Source organism: Sturnira hondurensis, unplaced genomic scaffold, assembly GCF_014824575.4.
Source record: "Sturnira hondurensis isolate 20B ecotype Veracruz unplaced genomic scaffold, ASM1482457v3 Scaffold0004136, whole genome shotgun sequence".
Lineage (NCBI taxonomy): Eukaryota > Metazoa > Chordata > Mammalia > Chiroptera > Phyllostomidae > Sturnira > Sturnira hondurensis.
In genome coordinates, this window is record NW_028076767.1 from 40,175,327 (window position 1) to 40,193,722 (window position 18,396).

The 18,396-nt window shown below is 39.4% G+C and overlaps 1 pseudogene; it reads left to right on the plus strand.

Moving 5' to 3' along the window:
* Positions 1–17,744: 17,744 nt before the first annotated feature.
* On the plus strand, positions 17,745–17,830 carry LOC118986088 (uncharacterized; annotated as a pseudogene).
* The last annotated feature ends 566 nt before the right edge of the window (positions 17,831–18,396 follow it).

An 18,396-nucleotide genomic window follows, 5' to 3' on the forward strand; every position in this document is an offset into this window, starting at 1 on the left:
AGATTGCTAATCAGAAATGCTTTTGGAGCAATTAGTATTGACCAATTTGCATTTTATAATGCCCCATTTGTGGGAAAAAGGGCAAAAGCAAGTTTTCAGTTTAATTGTGAACTATTTTGAGTCATTTGGTTTTCATTGATTTTTTTATAGCTGCACAATGCTGAGATCTGACTTTTAAACTGTTAATGTACATATACCCCCCTATTGTGAAACAGGCAAAGCAAACTCTGTGAGTTAATGAATCAAATTTATGACCTTAGGATGAAATGACTGTGTCTTGAGGGCAGTAGTATTGGTGGTAGAAAGGAAGATGCCTGTCGAAATGATATATTCCTAGAATGGCCTGAAATCACTTTCTTATTAAAGGAAATGCCAAAATGGCTTCATTTAAAAATCATGTAGTTACAAATATAATTTGATTTTACAGAGTTTATTTAAAGCTTAAAACATTTGGACTTGGGTGACCTAGATTGAGGACAATGTTTTAAATCGAATTGCAACTTGCCATTATTTATAATATCTTGCTATAAGAAGTGGTGAGACTACTTTGTCTAATTTCTTGCAGAAAAAATATTTGCATAATTCACCACCCGTCAGTGAAGCACAGGGAAAAGAGCATTAATTTATGGAGATGGAAGACTGGGGCTGAAGAAATAATTGCTTCCACAAGCAAACAAAGCAACTCACTTAGCATTCATTTCAACCTTTTAATCAACACCATTTGGTTAAATAAGATACCACCTTCCAGTGTGATTTAGAAGAAAACTTTATTGAAACTAACTCCCTTTAGATAGACTCAATATTGCTGCACAGTGATAATGAGAGAAAGATTTGACATCTCAGGGAAATACTAGTCGAATGTTGCCTGAATTCTTGGTGAGGTGTTCTGCAAAGCTAAAATAGTGAGCTGGTTCTCAACCATCCAGCTGACCAGCCCTCACAGTGCTGTGGTTAAATGAAGAGCAGTGTACCAGGTGAGCTGAAAGCATTCGTCCCTGGGGTCTCAGTCTTAAAGCCCATGTACTCCCATATATCAAGAGACTGCCTATATATTCTTGTTGAAACAGAAATAGCAGACTGCTCCAGAATACCTCTGGAAGTTTTGGGAGTCAATGGAAGTATTTTGTGAGTACAGAGAAGAAAACTTATAGTTGGAGTTGGCTGCAAATTAGGGTCTCTTTGTAAAAAATTTTAGTAATTTTTCCAGAAATTAGAAAACAAAGGCAGTAGGGGGATAAAAACACTAGTTATAGACATAAACTTGAGGATCAGTTGGGGAAGAAACCAAGTTGATAAACTAAATCTCCAGTTAGATGTCATTGCCCTTGTGTGTGCATAGCACATATAAATATCTGTAAGTATTTGGTCCATTTATTCATTTGCTTGCTTATTACCTATTTCCCTTTACTTGAATGGAAGCACCAAAAAAGTAGGAACATTTCCTGCCATATTCCCAGCATTTAATAACAAAGTAAATCCTCAATAAATATTTATTTACATAACTGGTGAATGTAGTTGCAACACCTTCCAGTACTCCACTTCACACAGAGCAACAGGAGTGTTTTAGGATCTTTTAGGAACAGCTCAGGAGCATGATTCTTACATCAGGTTATTTTTACACCAAAATATGAAATATCCCTAGTTGAACTTGGAAAATTATGAACCTCAAAGATGGGTTATGCCAATGAAAGTCCGTGAATCTCCTGCTAAAGTATAGGTAGGACATTTCAGAGTCTCAGAAGATAAGGCCTCCGTGTAATACATGCATCTCTACACAATAAGAAAATAAAAGCTCTATTTATTTCCATTTATTGCTGACCAGGAGGGACCTGTATTGATCTTAGAAGTGCCTTTGAATCAAGAGCAGAATGGAATTAGTCAATTCTGAAGAACTTTTTCTAGGCCTAGAAATCCACAGCATTTGCCAGGCCAGTTCTAAGACAGATGTACATAGTTTGGGAAATTGCTTATAAAAATTGCTCATCCATCCATTTATTTATTTACCTTCCATTCAATACTATTTCAGTGCTTACTATACGTCATGAACTTCTGTGGGTGCTGGATGCACTAATGAATGGGTTCTTCCTTTGCACCCCTCTGTCAAATTCTAGGAGAGCATTCCTGAAAAACTTCCTGCAGGGAGATGAGGGAGTTATGAGACTCCATGGTTTTATAAGGATTCGGGGTCCAGATTTGAACCAGGTTTGTAAGGAGACATGAACTTTCATTGCTCTGACTTATCAATGACCACTTTAAAAAAGCATTCTCAGTAAAGATTTTTATCATAGAGGGCTTTAATATTGTTCCTGGGAATTAAAATTTTTGGTTGTTTTTATGAGTGGAATTTTTATCTATATTTGATAATTTGTTGTTGATAGTATACATGAAATATCAACAGTATATATAAAGTTGAAATATAATTACTTTCAAGTAGTCTCCTTTGTCAAACCCTATTATTCTAACACCTCTTAGGTTTTTGTTTTGTTTTGTTTTTTATTTTCTAAGCATTTGATCACATCAACTAGAAATAATTGTAATCTTGTCTCTTCAATTTCAATAGTTAAGTCATCTCATTTTTGTTTTTCACATAATATTTTAGATACATTCAGAACATTGTTAAATATAGTGGTGTGATTGGCATCCCTGTATTAAATCTTACATGGATTGTCTATTTTTTTCTTCCACTTCAATTATTTTTGCTCCATGTACTTTGAAGCGCTGTTATTAGGTGTATATACATTTAGGATTGTTAACTTGGTATATTGACCTTTTCATTATTATAAAATGTTCCTCTTTCTGCTTATATTTCTTGTTCTGAAGTCTACTTTGTCTTATAGTATAGGTGCTTTTTTACTTGATTAATATTTGCTTGGTGTGTATTTTCTATTCTTATACTTTAAACCTATCTTTTTCTTCATAATAGAATCAGTTTCCTCAGACAGTGTTGTGTTGGGTCTTGCTTTTTATCTAATTTTTTAAGTAATTAGAATGAGTATACTCTAAAATAATGGTAAAAAGTACAGTATAGTAAATATGAGTACATAAACCAGTAACATAGTCATTTATTATGATTATCAAGTATCCCATACTATATGTAACTGTATATGTTATATTTTTACATGACTGACAGCACAGTTGGTTTGTTGACACCAGCATCACCACAAACATGTGAGTAAGGCATTGTGCTATGACGTCAAGATGGCTGCGATGTCAAGATGTCAGGGCAGCCTTATAACTAGGCAATTGGGATTTCGAGCTCCATTATAATCTTGTGGGAACACTGTCATGTATGTGGTCTGTCTTTGACTAAAATGTTGTTATGTGGTGCATGACTTGTAATTATTTTTTGAGTGTTGTAGTGACCGACTGGTAGTGACGAAATTGGGAGCCATGCACAGGCTGGCGTAGTTCACCAATGGAGCTGAGGAATAACTGCTTGGTTTTCCTGTTTGCATGGACATGACCAGGAAACCATGGGGCTGCAAAGAAAGATCTTCCCACCTACTAGTATTTTGAGATGTGCTTAACACAGAGGGCTTCTAGTTTTATTGCCCAACCTAGCTCCCTTCAACATGTGAAAGATTCTTTCACATTCTGACTTGAACACTGTTAGTCCTATTCTCAGTGGTCTGGTTAAGTTTTATAATTTTTTTCTATTTTCGTATCTATTTTAGAGTGAGTCTGGGAGAAGTTATGTCAGGGGCTGCTAACCTTGTGCTTTTTTTTCTACTTAACTTTTTTGTTGTTTATTCTATTACAGTTGTCCCAGTTTTTTCCCTTTTGCTTCCCTCCACCTAGACCACCTTCTCTCCCACAGTCAATCCTCTCTCTGTTGTCCATGTCCATGGGTCATTCATACTGTTCTAGCCTCATGCTTTTTAAAAACAGAAACTTTTCATTTGCACAGGAAATTGTCCTGAGGTATTCAGGCCGTGTAGTTTTTCTGTGTAAAACCAGGTAAACCCTTTTTATTAGTTAGTTTTTTAATTAAAAAATTATCACACAATAAAACGGGCTTTCCCCCTTTTGGTGTACAGTTCTGTGAATTTTCACACATGAATAGACTTGTGTTACCACTACCACATAACTGAGTAGTTCCATCAGACCAAAATTCCCTCAGGCCATGGTCTCACCTTTGTCCCACCCCTGTCCCCTAGCAACCAGTAAGCTGTTCTCCATCACTATAGCTTTGTCTTTTCATGAATGTCACATAAATGGACTCATATACAATATACAACATTTAGATACTGGATTCTTTCACTTAGCATCATGCCTTTGAGTTTCATACTAGTTGTTGCATGTATCCAGTTTCTTTCTTAAAATTTTTTTATTTATTGCTGAGGAGTATCTTATTATCTGGATGTGCTGTAGTTTGTTTAAACTTTCCTCTGTTGGAGGCTATTTGCATTGTTTCTGGTTTTTTTTTTTTGGCAATTATGAGTAGAGCCGCTATAAATTTGTAAAGTTTTCATGTGAACATAGTTTTCATTTCTCTAGGGCAAATAAGAGTTGGATTGCTGGGATTGCTGGGTCACATGGTTAGTGTGTATTTAGTTTTATGAAAAGCCACCTGTTTTCCAGAGTGACTGCCATTTTGCATTCCACCAGCAATGCATTAGTGTTTCAGTGCACTGTATCCTCATTAGCACATGGTATTGTTAATACCTTTTATTTTAGTCATTCTAGTAAGTGCATAGTGATATATCATCATGGCTTTAATTTGTATTTCATTACTAGCTGATGATGATGAACATTGTTTCATGTACTATATCTTTGGTGAAGTGTCTTCCCCAGTCCTTAGCCTACTTTTTGATTGATTTGCTTGTTTTCATATTCTGAATATAAGTCCTTTGTCAAATATGTGATTTGCAAATATTTTCTCCCAGTCTGTCATGTCTTTTCACTCTCTTAACAGTGACTTTCAGTGAGCAAAAATTTTTAATTTCAGTGAAGTCCAGTCTATCTATTTATTTTATGGGTCACATTTTTGTTTTCATGGCTGAGAATCCTTTAACCCCAGGTCATGAAGATTTTCTCTCAGGTTTTCTTCTAATTGTTTTATAGTTTGATGTTTAATCTTTAGATTTTTGGTACATTTTGAGTTAATGTTTGTATAAAGTGTGAGACTTAGCTTTTGAAGTTCACACACACACACACACACACACACACACACACACATATATATCTCCAATTGTTCCAACACTATTTGTTGAAACCTGTCTATATTGATCAGCTAATAAATATGTCTATATTTTGAAAACAGTAATAATATTTGAAAACAACACCTTGGACCTTCCAAAGAACACCATTCCCTCAGTCAATAAATCAGCCTGACAACCAATCAAATAGGCATTCGATTGTTTAAAGTACTCAACAAACATATACACCGTGCCTGCCCTGTGTTTGTCATCATGCAATGTGCCAGTGTTTCAAAAGTGTCTGGGATGTGATTTGTTTTCCTCCAGGGTTTTGCGATCTGTTCAGGGAAACAAAATGGAACAAAATACTATATCGGTCTCTGCACAAAAGAAGATCCCTTTGATTTATGTTATGACTTCAAAGATTCTTTATTTAATATCTAATCATCACTTGTGTGAGATCCTAATTCTTTAACTTTTGGCTTCCTTTCCTTACATCATGGATCTAATCTCCTTAGATAGATAAACACGTCAATGGTTAGAGGAGCACACTCGGAGAGGGAAGCTGAAGGTGAACCCTTCCACTAAGGGAAAGAAATCTGCGTTTGTTTGTGTGTGAACACTCTTGGTTTCTTGTACTTTAAAGTCTAGATTTTTGTACAGTGGGTTTTCTTAAAATGAGGCACATGAGCACCAAACTTACCACTCTCTTCCTCTGCAGAGGTTAGAGCAATAACCCAGATCCTTTTAAGTGTTCTATAGAGAAAGATAGTGCTGAGACCCGTAAGTCAGTAGTTCTAGTTATTTTCAATTCATTGGTGATCAGGATAATATTTAGAAATAGAAAGTTGATGGAGTTCCCTGTTTATTAGACTCAATAAATAAAACTGGCTTTTGGCTTTGAGAGAGTGGATAGGGGATCAGATTTAAGTTATGAGGCATTATGATCTCTCCAGTCTTAACCAGAACACCTCTCCCTGCCCAGTTTGACATTCCAGTTTGTTAGATTGATAGTGGGTTGGGGGTGGATTTCAGTTTGGGTGACATATTTGTCAGCTTGGGTTGCCATGCCTTGATACCTTCCCTACCCTGTTTATTTTGATGTGTGCAGTAAAGCAATAGGAAGCTAGAAGAGCATGACTAGAAGAGCACATAGTAATAAAATAGTAATAAGTGACAACAGTAGCTAATATTTATGGAGCACTTACTGTGTGCCAGGCAATCTTTAAAGCTCTTTATACAGATAAACATTTTGTTCTTTCAACAACCTGATAAAGTAAGTATCATTATCAGTCCCACTTTACAGATGAGAAAATGGTGGTTCAGAGACTCGATGAGCAGATTGCCTCCAGTGATCCTTGTCATTTATGTCTGATGTGATCTCTCCCCCGAGGGTGGGATGGCCTATCGGCACACTTCTAAAAAACAGAAATGACAAAGGTAATAGGATGTTACTTTTGTGATTTGGTTACATAAGATCGAGACTTCTGTTTTGGTAGCAGATTTCACTCCCTTGCTGGCAAGTGGCCATGTTGGAGAGGTCCATGTCTCAAGAAGTACAATTATCTTTCCATGTAGAAAGACATTTTAGAGAATTTTAAACTATTGTCATCTACCAACGCAGTCTCAACGCAGTCTCAACAGGATCCCTAAAGTCACCAAGACCATAGGTTTTAAATTGCCAACAGTTACTTAGAAACTGAGACCCTCAGTCCAACAGCCCTTACAAAACTGAAATTCTGACAACAAAGTGAGCGTGGAGGCGAGCACTTTCCCAGCTGAACCTCCAGATGAGACCCTAGCCCTTGCTGATTCCTTGATTGCAGCCCTCTGAGGGACTCCAAGCAGAGGATCCAGTTAAAGCGAACCGATTCTTGGCCTAAAGAAACTGTGAAACAATAAATGTGTTGTTCTGAGCCAACAAACTTGTGGTAATTTGGTATGCAGTTATAGATAACTAGTACAAGAGATATCAAGTAGTTTGCCCAAAGTCACATATCAACCTGGGTATAGGCTATATATTTCCTCTTAATGATCATCTCATGTAGAAATGTTCTCAAAGTATTTGCCATGTGACATTGAATTTCTTATTAAGAAATTATATATTTAGAACATCAGGATTCTGAAGGAAAAGGAACCTTGGGAATCTTCTTTGGAGTGTGGAGTAAAGCATCAGTCTTGACTTTTCCTTACTATTTTTATTTTGTTGTTCAGGGAGCTACTGATTCTTTGGATATAGCCATCAGTCTGTTTTCATTATAGAATGACTCTAAAGGGTGCTAAGACCAGATGGAAAGGAGTTTATGGTGGAAGATCAGCTGGGGACCATTTTTAACATCTCGATACCAACCAGTTTAAAAGAAAGATGAATGTAGTTGATGAATGTGGTGGATGAATTTGTCCTCAGAGTTACCTGTGCTAAGAAGTGATTTTTTTAGAAGACTTTGGTAAGCTATAACTTCAAGTCTTTTTAAACTTCTGGAAAAAATCAAACATGCAAATCAACAGTGCAATAGCATCCCAGATGGTAACTATGCTATTTCCCTTTCCTGGGCTAGGATTGTCTTAATGGCACATTATGTGTCTAGAAGAGTGTCATTACCCCTCAGTGACCCCTCCTCCTGCCATAATCATCACCCTAGTTTAAAAAACCCCTGAGCCTTCTCAGGAGGCCTTCATTTCTGGACAGCCCCTTGCTCTAGTAATGGAAACACATAGACTTATTTTTTCACATAGAAGGACATATTCACACACTTAACTTCAGGCATCTACATAGAGAACCTCCACAGAATATTTGCAACCATGAATCTTATAGGTTTTAAGTTGTTTTAGTCTTCTGGGATCATGATGGCTTTCTCAGGCTACTGGGTGGGCTGATGTCCTGATTAGAAAGTTTCAGACATCCTTGATGCCTCAGAATGCAGCAAATAAACCGACTGACATGGAACTGTGGTACTGGGGGTGTTTTGAGGTCAAGTGTCATGAGAAAGTCTGGTAGATTTTTCTTCGAATGCTCTTCCTTTTCTAGTTCCATCCCTCCACAACAAGTCTCCATGGTCTCTCCCAGTATGCCTGAGATACCTCAGGCATATATTCAAAATACTTGGGTTTGAAGATGAAAATCCTGACCTCAACATCAATCAGTCATTATTCCTATATGCTGCAAAATATTCATGATATTTGCTTAGAGAAAAAAGCTCTAACCTGAACTATAAACCAAAGTTTTCAGACAAGTCTTTTCTGATTAAGAACTATAATAAAGGCTCATTCTCTGGTTAAGTTTCTGAGAGCACTTGCATTTGCAGTTTTGGAAGAATCCTGTGTAGAGCCAGAATGTCTTTTGGCCATATTTCTGGCTTCCTTGGACATTTTGGTTTCCAAGTTAAAATTTTAAGACAATCTAGTTCCATTTACCATTGGCATAATTTGAAGAAAGACCAAGTTAAAAGGCTCTTGGAAAGCTTTTATAAGTCATTTTGGATGATAGTGCATTCCTACCAGACAAGATGAGTTTAGTGTAAATGAATCAGAAACACATGGATGACACTTCCCTTAGTGAGCAACTGTGTGTTTAATGTGCGACCGGAATGCAGAAAGCCCGAGGCAGTTTCATCTTGGTTAAGCTCACATGGTGAAGGGACATTACTGAAGTCCAACTTGTCCCTGCACAGTCTACCCAATAGTGCAAGGTTCCTGTGGGTAGGAGTGTTGTACCCATGGTCTAAACCTGTGCACTACAGGTGTTCACTACACTGGTTGGTGGCTAAAGGTCTATGAATATTCAAACCACAGATTCTCTTGACTTTTGATGCGAGCTCTGGAGTTCAAATCTCTCTCCTCCATTTACTAACTATGTGACCTTGGGTAACAGTGATGTAGCCTCTGAACCCTTAGTCTCTCATTCTGTAAAATAAAGATAATGATAAATTAGAACCCATTATCTAACATTGCTCTGAGAATTAGTGGAGGTTGACTGGAAAAAAGATTTAGTACAGTTTCTGTCATAAAGCAAGTGTTCAATAAAAGCAAATGTTCAAATAATGTTAGGTATTATTATTTCTGACTTAAACATCACTATATATTATATAGGAATATCAGACAGTGTTATAATTCTTATAATGAACCTAGATGAATTATGCTGTCATCATCAGAACATTTGGAAGTAGATTGAAAGGCCTGGCTAATAGGATTATCATTCAGTATGGTACCATTGGCACTTAAGCCCTGGCTGTACTGCCTGAATTGAAAGCCTGGCACCACCTAGCCACCCCTGCCTGGCTTTAGAACATTGTGGAATAGTCTCAGATCTGGAAATTCTAGTTAGAATCGATGACACCAGGCTTCAGGTCCACTTGTGAAAGCCCCATGACAAGGCGTCAGTCCACATCAGCGTTCTGCAGCAAGCCTCTTTCTGCCGAATGTGCACAGATGGGTGGTTCTTTTGTGAGCCAATTAGGACTCAGGTGCTCAATTTAACTGTGCGTTTTGTTGTGGGGCAGCCCTTAGAGCTGCAGATTCACTGTGCTGTCCACGTGCTGGGTGCTTCGTGGATCTCTTACGCATCAAAATACAGTGTTCCCACTGTTGGGGATTTTACAAATCCAGAAAATGCTAGTGAAAGGAAAATTTGAGTGCAGGAAAGCTTTAAACTAGTAAAGTAGCTTTCATTGCTTTTCACCATCATCATCCTCAGATTATCTGCCGGCTCTGGTTTTCTTGTTCCCTGGAACTAGCTCCCTACCTTCTAATAGCCCTTGAGTTCGTTCTTACAGTCCCAGTGTCCACACCACTCCACCAGTTACCAGCCAACTGTGTGGCATAGGGACAAAATGTTCAGAAGGTACTTTCAGAATCAGAGTTAAAAATAAATGCTTCCTGTCTCTGTCTACTTGTTTTTAATCTGTGTGTGTTGAAGTTGCACTTGACAGCACCAAAGGCTGCTCTTGATGATGGCAACATGAAAGGGCTTGGTGGTCATTCAGAGCCATTGTCTGTGCATATGTCTGTTTTTGAGAAAAATAGATTCTGCAGATTATGTTCTCTTTTGGCACTAACCAAATATGTTTATTCACTGCTTTTCAGAATCAAGATACTGCTTTTCACACAGGCTGTTTAGGAGTTACTCATCCATATTTTGCTAATTTTAGTGAGTCCTTTTAAAATATATTTTATCGATTATGCTATTACAGTTGTCCCAATTATTCCCCTTTTGCCCCCCTCCACCCAGTACCACCCCATTCCCTCTGGCAATTCTCTCCCCTCTTAGTTCATGTCTGTGGGTCATGCATATACATTCTTTGGCTTTTCCATTTCATGTACTGTTCTTAAAGTTCCCCTGTCTATTCTCTACCTACCAGTTATGCTTCTTATTCCCTGTATCTTTTCCCCCATTTCCCCTCCCCCTCTTTCCTGATAACCCTCCAAAAGTTCTCCATATCTGTGATTCTGTTTATGTTCTGTTGGTTTGTTTAGTTGTTGTTTAGAGTCAATTGTTGATAGCTGTGAATTTATTGCCATTTTAATATTCATAGTTTTGATCTTCTTTTTCTGATCAGCATGGGAGTTTTGACCTGCTCTGTTTCCGACCTGGGCCGGTTCACCCCTCCTTAGGCAACCTGGTGGCCCCCCCACTCCCAGGAGGGTGATGCTCCCGGCATCACCATATTGATGCCGAACTTAGTGCGGACACCCGATCGGCATAGTGCACTACAGCCCAGAACTCCTGAACTCGAGCGATCCTCCAGCCTCAACATCCTCAGTAGCTGGGACTACAGGCACATGCCACCATGCCCGGCTGATCTTTTTCTTAGATAAGTCCCTTCAAAATTTTGTGTAGTAATGATGTGGTGATGCTGAACTCCTTTAGCTTTACCTTGTCTGGGAAGCACTTTCTTTGCTTTTCTATTGTAAATGATAGCTTTGCTAGATAGAATAATCTAGGTTATAGGTCCTTGCTTTTCATCACGTTGAATACTTCTTGCTAGTCCCTTCTAGCTTGCAAGGTTTCTTTTGAGAAATCAGCTGACAGTCTTATGGGAACTCCTTTGTCAGTAACTCTCTGCTTTTCCCTTGCTGCTTTTAAGATTCTCTCTTTCTCTTTAACCTTTGGCATTTGAATTATGATGTGTCTTGGGGTGATCCTCTTTGTTTGGGACTTTGTGTTTCTCGCACTTGTGTATCTATTTCCTTCATCAAATTAAGGAAGGTTTCTTTCATTATTTTTTCAAATAAGTTTTCAATTTCTTGCTTTTCTCTTCTCCTTCTGGCACCCCTATGATTTGAATGTTGGTATGTTTGAAGTTGTCCCAGAGGCTCCTTAGCCTATCCTTGTTTTTTGGATTCTTTCTTCTTCTTGGTGTTCTGATTGAATGTCCTTTTTTTCCTTATGTTTTGAATTGTTGACTTGATTCTCAGCTTCGTCCCCTCCACTGTTGGTTCCCTACAAACTTTTCTTTATTTTATTTAGTGTAACCTTCATTTCTGCCTGGGTCTTTTTTATGCTATTGAAGTATCCACTGAGTTCCTTGAGCATCCTTATAATGAGTGTTTTGAACTCTGCATCTGATAGATTGCTTATTTCTATTTTGTTTAGTTCTTTTTCTGGAATTTTATTTTGTTCTTTCATTTTGGACATATTTCTTTGCATCCTCATTTTGGCAACTTCCCCATGTTTGTTTCTATGTGTTAGGTGCAGCTGCTTAGACTCCCTGCTTTAGTAGCGTGGCCTATTGTAGAAAAGTGTCCCTGTAAGTCGGATGGGGCAGAGGCTTAGGTAATCACCAGGGCCGGGCATCCCATGTGAGCCAGATTGTTGGAGTCTCTGATATGGTGTTGCCTCTCTGTGGCTCTGTGTAGGAAAGGGCTTAGAAAGAAGACACTGTCCCTGCCTACCCTGTGGAGTTTTGTCTGTGAGGAAGCTGTCTCTCAACACTCATTCTGATGCCCGATGCTTCAGTTTCTCCCCCTTTGCCACTGGTGCCCTTTCAGCGGCTGCCCTGGTGCTGGAATCAGAGGGATTGAGTTTGCAAAAGTCCTAAGTCTGTTTTTGGCCCTTTAAAGAGGAAATGCCTGACAATACTGCAGTTCTCTGCTGTCCCAACCCCCACTGGTTTTTATAGCCAGAAGTTATGGAGACTTATCTTCCTGGACTTGGAACCCAGGGCTGGATGGTCTGATGTGGGACTGGGATCCCTTGCTCCTGAGGTATCCTTCCCAATTTTTAATCCACCACATGTGTGTGTGGGACACCAGTTCTGCATTTCCATGTCTTCAGGTGTCTGTGTATTTCCACATTTCTCTGTGCATCTCCGGGTGTCTCCACTACTTCTACCCATCTGGATGAATCTGGCTTCTTTAATTCCTTGATTGTTTGACTTCTATTCTGCTCAATTTTCTGACAAATATGGGTGATTGTTGTTTTGTAGTTTAGTTGTAATTTTTGCTGTGGTTGTGTAAGGAGGTGAGACATATTTACTTGCAACTCTATCTTGACCAGAAGTCCCCCAAAGATCCAATTTTAATGAGTCTTATTCAAAGCATTCTAGGCAGCCCTTTCTTTTACATTTTGGATTCTGAGTCCAGTTCATCACAGATAACTCCCATTTGGGAATGGGTGTAAGGTGTATCAAGGCAAATCCTCTCTGTCCCCATTATTTAGCCACATGGATTCTGATGAAGGGAATCACATTAGTCAATCATAACTGATGACCCTGATGAGATTCCATTCTCTGGGGTGAATTTTACAGGAAAGATAATTTTTTAGTTGAATTCTAGAAGATGAACTGCAGTTCTTGAGGACATGTGCAAATTTAAGAGGAGGTAAATGGTATTTATTCAGGGTATGGCTGGCACTTTAGAAAGAGTGGAGTCAGGGGCTTCCAGAACCACATCCCAGCCTTGGGTGCCATACTTGCTACGGTGTTTCTGTAAGAAATAGGGAATTGTTAAACATTTGGAGTAAGGGAGTGACATAGACTTCAAAAGATATATCTGGTGGCAGAATGGGAGGTGGGACAGGGAGAGGGGCTTGGTGAGATGGGAGATAGGGAAGCCAGCTAGATGGTGACATAATTGACAGCCTGGGTGAACTATAGGCTGAAGGAATAGACAAGAAAGACATGTTGCAGGGAGAAAACAAAGCGTGCCCTTTAAAGAAGAAATTACTGTAGCAGTGTCTTCCTTTAAGGTTGACGGAGAACTTACCAGCTAGAAAAGCTGGTTAGTGTGCATATTACATTATACAAAGGGAAGCCCCTTTGGGAAACAGTCAAAACAGCCCCTGTGGGAAAATGTTCTACAAAAGAGAGTTACAGGAATGTTTCATTTTCTCTTGTCCCTGAGAGAGGTGAGTTTTGTAGGGACCCTGGAACTTACAGGAACAGAGAGAGATCCATCTATGGTCTGTATAAGGAAGGGGAGAGGGGACCAAAGGAATGATGCTGGTTGACTTTCTGGAACTTAGAAATTCCCTGCAATAGGAATAAGTACCTTAGACGAACGATGACCAGAATAATTTTGAGTTGTTTGCTGATCTCTGCTTACCTGTGTCATCTTATTCTATTCCACAATCTTCAGTAAAACTCTAGCCTATGTGAGTGCTGCTTTGGGAGAATGAAGTGGTGGAAACTGTGCGCTTGGAATGGGAAAATGAGGGATGTTCAGGCTTCTCTGGCCCAGCATGAAGGTTTCATGTTCAGGAAAGGCACAGGTGCTGGAGATTCAGGCAGTGACCCCCAGAAAGTGAGCAGAGGCCTCATGTAGGCACCAGAGCCAAGTTAGGAGCCAGGCAGTACCTGAGAAGCAGACAGCAGGGTTGACTGACTCAAAAGGAGAACTGAAACTGTCTCCCCTTGAATATACCAGAGGAAAGTGACCCCAGCCAGGATTGAAGAGGCAAGGTCCTGCTGTTATGTGGCTAGCTGCCTCAGAGAGCAGTCTTTTAGGACTTTAGAGATTTGTGCGAGGCTAGAGTCATCAGAGTGTGTAGACAGATTGAACGTGGGAGGAACAGAAGAGGTAGGGGTCAAAGATGGCAGAGTAATACCAGTTGTACTACCAGCTACCATGTTCTTTGGACCATAAGACACACCTAGGTTTCAGAGGAGGAAAATGGGAAAAATATCTTGAAGCAAAAAATGTGGTAAAATATTTAATAACATAAATAACATAATATTTCACCAATGTAAATGTAAACAGAACTCAACAGCAGCATTAACAACCATTATCCCTCCCAAATGTGTGTCTTACAGTCTGAAGTAAGCTAGGGAGTTCAGGAGGGGGGTGATAGAAATTTGTTTGAAAGTGGGATTGTGGGGTAGGCATGGAATATGAAGTGTTTATAAAACTGCCCAGAGGGAGAGGTCCAGCTGGCGTCCAGGGTCATAAATGTGGGAGCAGACGAAGGTCCATGATAAAGCTACAGATGGATTTTTTGTACAGAGGAGGCAGGTGACTGAAAAAGACACCCAGAGAGGGTCGGAAGGAGAAGAAAAGAGACAGTGGCAGAGGCCTAGATGTATTCACAAGTATTTTCCACATGGGACATGTGGGGGCCGCTTTTCTTTATAACTTTGCCCTGTTTACCTGGACATTACTTCTTTCTTCTTTTACTTCTAGTAGTGCTCCCAGGTAAAGGAACTATATATAGGGATTGCTTTTTTGCCCAGGGGACTTCGTACTGCCTTTTATAATACCTATGAATCTTCTATGGATCAGGAACTTTTCATTAAGGGCCTATTGTGCTCAGGCACTGAGAATTTAGCAATGTGTTTCAAATATTAGCTCTATCTAAAAATGGTCAGAACTTATACATCTACTTCTTATACTGCTGCTCCTTAAGGAAGCCTGAACAGTTCACTTTTGATGCAAATACTGTTACAGAACAGATGCATTTGGGGGAGTCCAGATACTGTTACCAAAACAAGCCCCCTCTCCTGGGGTCTTTCTGTACTATGGTTCTTCTTACCTACTGCTACATGTTTACAAGTTTTGTAAAAAAGAAAGGAACTATTTTTTCAAAAGTTATACAGGTTTAGAGTAATGGCGGAATGTCACTTTTGAATTTCAAAGTCCCTTTAAAACACCCACAAACACACACATAGTCCTGTCTCCCCTCGCTAAACCAGGACAGTCAGGGGTACTGCATCTCAGGAAAAGAGGTGGAAGGACATAGCTTGGCCAAACTCCCGATTCCTCCCACTAATCCGTGCTCAGTCAGGCAGGTCTCCCACAGTCTCCAGTACCATCAGCTGTGTTTCTGTGATCTCTAGTTCTTAATCCAAAACCATTGGTACATCCTTATGGCTCACCAGGGAGAGTCCTTTCACCTCTCTTCTTCCCATGTGGTGTTACATTGCCCCCCATCCCTCATTGTTTCTATCCCACATGGTGGCCTGCCTTTAGTTTAAATCTCAGCCTGGAACCTCCTCTGTAACTCTATTTCTGACTCCTGCCACAGTTGGCTACACCTGCTAGCACTCCTACAGTTTCTGCCTTTCTTGGCTTCCATAGTTATTCTGGGCAGGCCTGGCCCTGTGGCCTGGAGTGAACCATCTCTAAGCTCTTGCTCAGGCCAGGTAACTGGGAAGTTGCCTCCCAGTTACACCATGGATCAAAGTTATGCATACCTTTTGGGCTCCATTCAGTCTGGAAGACTAGTCTGCTGTTATTGATATGCAAAGTAATTCTCAATTGTTGTGTTGCTGCTTCCCCCCACCCCAAGCTAGACTTGTGTGCTCCAGGAAGGAGGGGGTGCTCTTGGCCTCTTAGCCTGCCCCCCCCATTACAATACTAGAGTCACTTCCTATCCCATCCTATCCTGTCCTGTATCTCTCCATTCTACTCCATTCTATACTATTTCTATACATGCAGCCTAAATGAGCAGGTTGTATTACAGAAATAAATTTAGAAATCAATAATTTAAAACTTGGATCACATTTTCTTATAGAACTAATGTTATAATAACATGGTTTAACTCCTGTGCTTTGGCATAGGCGGTGGGCCAGAGCCCCCAGTATGTGGCCAGAAGAGAAAATCATGAGTTATGTGTTCCTATTCAAGGCTCTGGGGTATGCCCCTGAGCTCCCAAATACCCACTGTCTTTATAAGCCAGCCATTTGGATGAACTGATTAAGTAATTCACTTGACTGGAATGCAAAGAGTGAGTCAATGAATTAATCTCTGAGTCAGTCTACTCCAAGCTATACAGTTTGCTTTTTAAAAATTCTTAAGAATATCCTACTTTGGAGACATCAATGAGATAAATCAATGAACAGATTTAATATTGAGTAGGGCTAAAGGTGATGGTGGACTTACAGAAGTACAATGACCCTAACCACCAATCTAAAGTGATTGGAGGAGTTAACACAGCAATAGCAGGTAGGGATGTGTGGAAGCCTCAAAGTCTAAGGTCGTTGTTTGAGCTGAAGGGCTCTGTCAAAAGGAACAATACATTTTAAGTTAATGGGAGAGACATTAAATAACTAGTCAACTGGTGACAACTGTACAAGTGGCAGGGAAATAGGAAACAAGATGGCCTCTGGAGAGCTTGCAATAAAACATAAGAGGTGGATAAATTTGGCGTTGGAGAAAGATGGGGTGCTATGGGAACTCCTTTGAAGGGAGCCTGTTCCTCATAAGCAGGAAGCCAAGGTGTGCAGGGGAAGGTTTCCTGGAAGAATATGAATTAGCAAAATGAAGAGAGGCAGGAAAAAGTTCCAGGCTTGGAGACCAGAGGAAATAGCACAGTTGAAGTGTGGCTGTAAGCGATAACCCGAAAGAATCTCACTTTGCTGAGAGTTCGAATGCAGAAAGGGTGGAGAAATAAGCATTGGCATTTTAGCAGTTTCTAGAACCTAGTTTCCTTAAGTGAACTAAAACTTAAACTTTAATGTAAAAATTTTACTGAATTCCTGTGATAATGGAGATTATGTAACCAAAATAGAGTATTTCATAGCTAGTATTAAAACTAGTTTTTAGGATAAAAAACCCATTTACTTTCTGTCACCAGTTGGATTTTCCCTAATGTGATTCTTACATTGGATCTGGAAAGTTCTTATGTTGTTGAAATTATGTAATTTTAAACCTTTAATGTATGTGCTAAGACAATTTTCTTTTTTATATCTAAGAGATCCCTAAACCAGAGGCAAAATTACAAAAAGCCAAAGAGATTATTTTCATGATTTCTTATTATTTAAAAGAAGCAAAATGCTATTTTCCCCCTCCTTAAATGACCTTTTCTCTAGGAAAACCCTTGAACCAAACAGGATTGTTTTGGTTTCCTTGACACCTCCAGTCTTTGTATTAAGTATATTTTATTGATTATACTATTACAGTTGTCCCATTTTTCCCCCTTGGCCCCCCTCCCCCTGGTATGCCCATTTCATCCAGCAATACCCCTTCTTTAGTTCAGGTCCATGAGTCTTACATATGAATTCTTTGGATTTTCTACTTCCCATACTCTTCCCAATACCCACCTGTGTATTCTGTACCCACCAGCTATGCTTCTTATTCCCTGTACCTTTCCCCCCATTGCCCCCTCCCCCTACCCACTGATAACCCTCCATATGATCTTCATCTCAATGACTCTGCTTCTATTCTAGTTGCTTGATCGCTTCTCGGCCTTTTGGCTAAGATCAAGTGTAGTGTCTATTCTAGTTGCTTGACCAGTTTGTTTTTGTTTTTTAGAATCCATTGTTGATAGTTGTATGTTGTCACTTTACTATTGATAGTTTTGATCATCTTCTTTTACTTAGATAAGTCTCTTTAACATTTCATATAATAAGGGCCTGATGCTGATGAACTCTTTTAGCTTTAGCTTATCTGGGAAGCTCTTTATCTGCCCTTTGATTCTAAATGAGACCTTTGCTGGATAGAGTAACCTAGGTTGTAAGTCCTTGCTTTTCATCTCTTTGAATACTTCTTGAAAGTCCCTTTTTGCCTGCAAGGTTTCTTTTGAGTAATCAGCTGACAGTCTTATGGGAAATCCTTTGTAGGTATTTCTCTTACTTTTCAATTGCTTTTCTCTTGTTGCTTCTAAGATTCTCTTTTTCTCTTTAATCTTTGGCATTTTAATTATGATGTGTGTTGGTGTGACCTTCCTTGGCTGTCCAACTTGTTTGGGATTCTTTGAGCTTCCTGGACTTGTCTGTTATTTCCTTTACCAAATTAAGGAAGGTTTCTTTCATTATTATTATTATTTTTAATATATTTTATTGATTATACCATTACAGTTGTTCTATTCCCCCCCTTCAATCCCCTC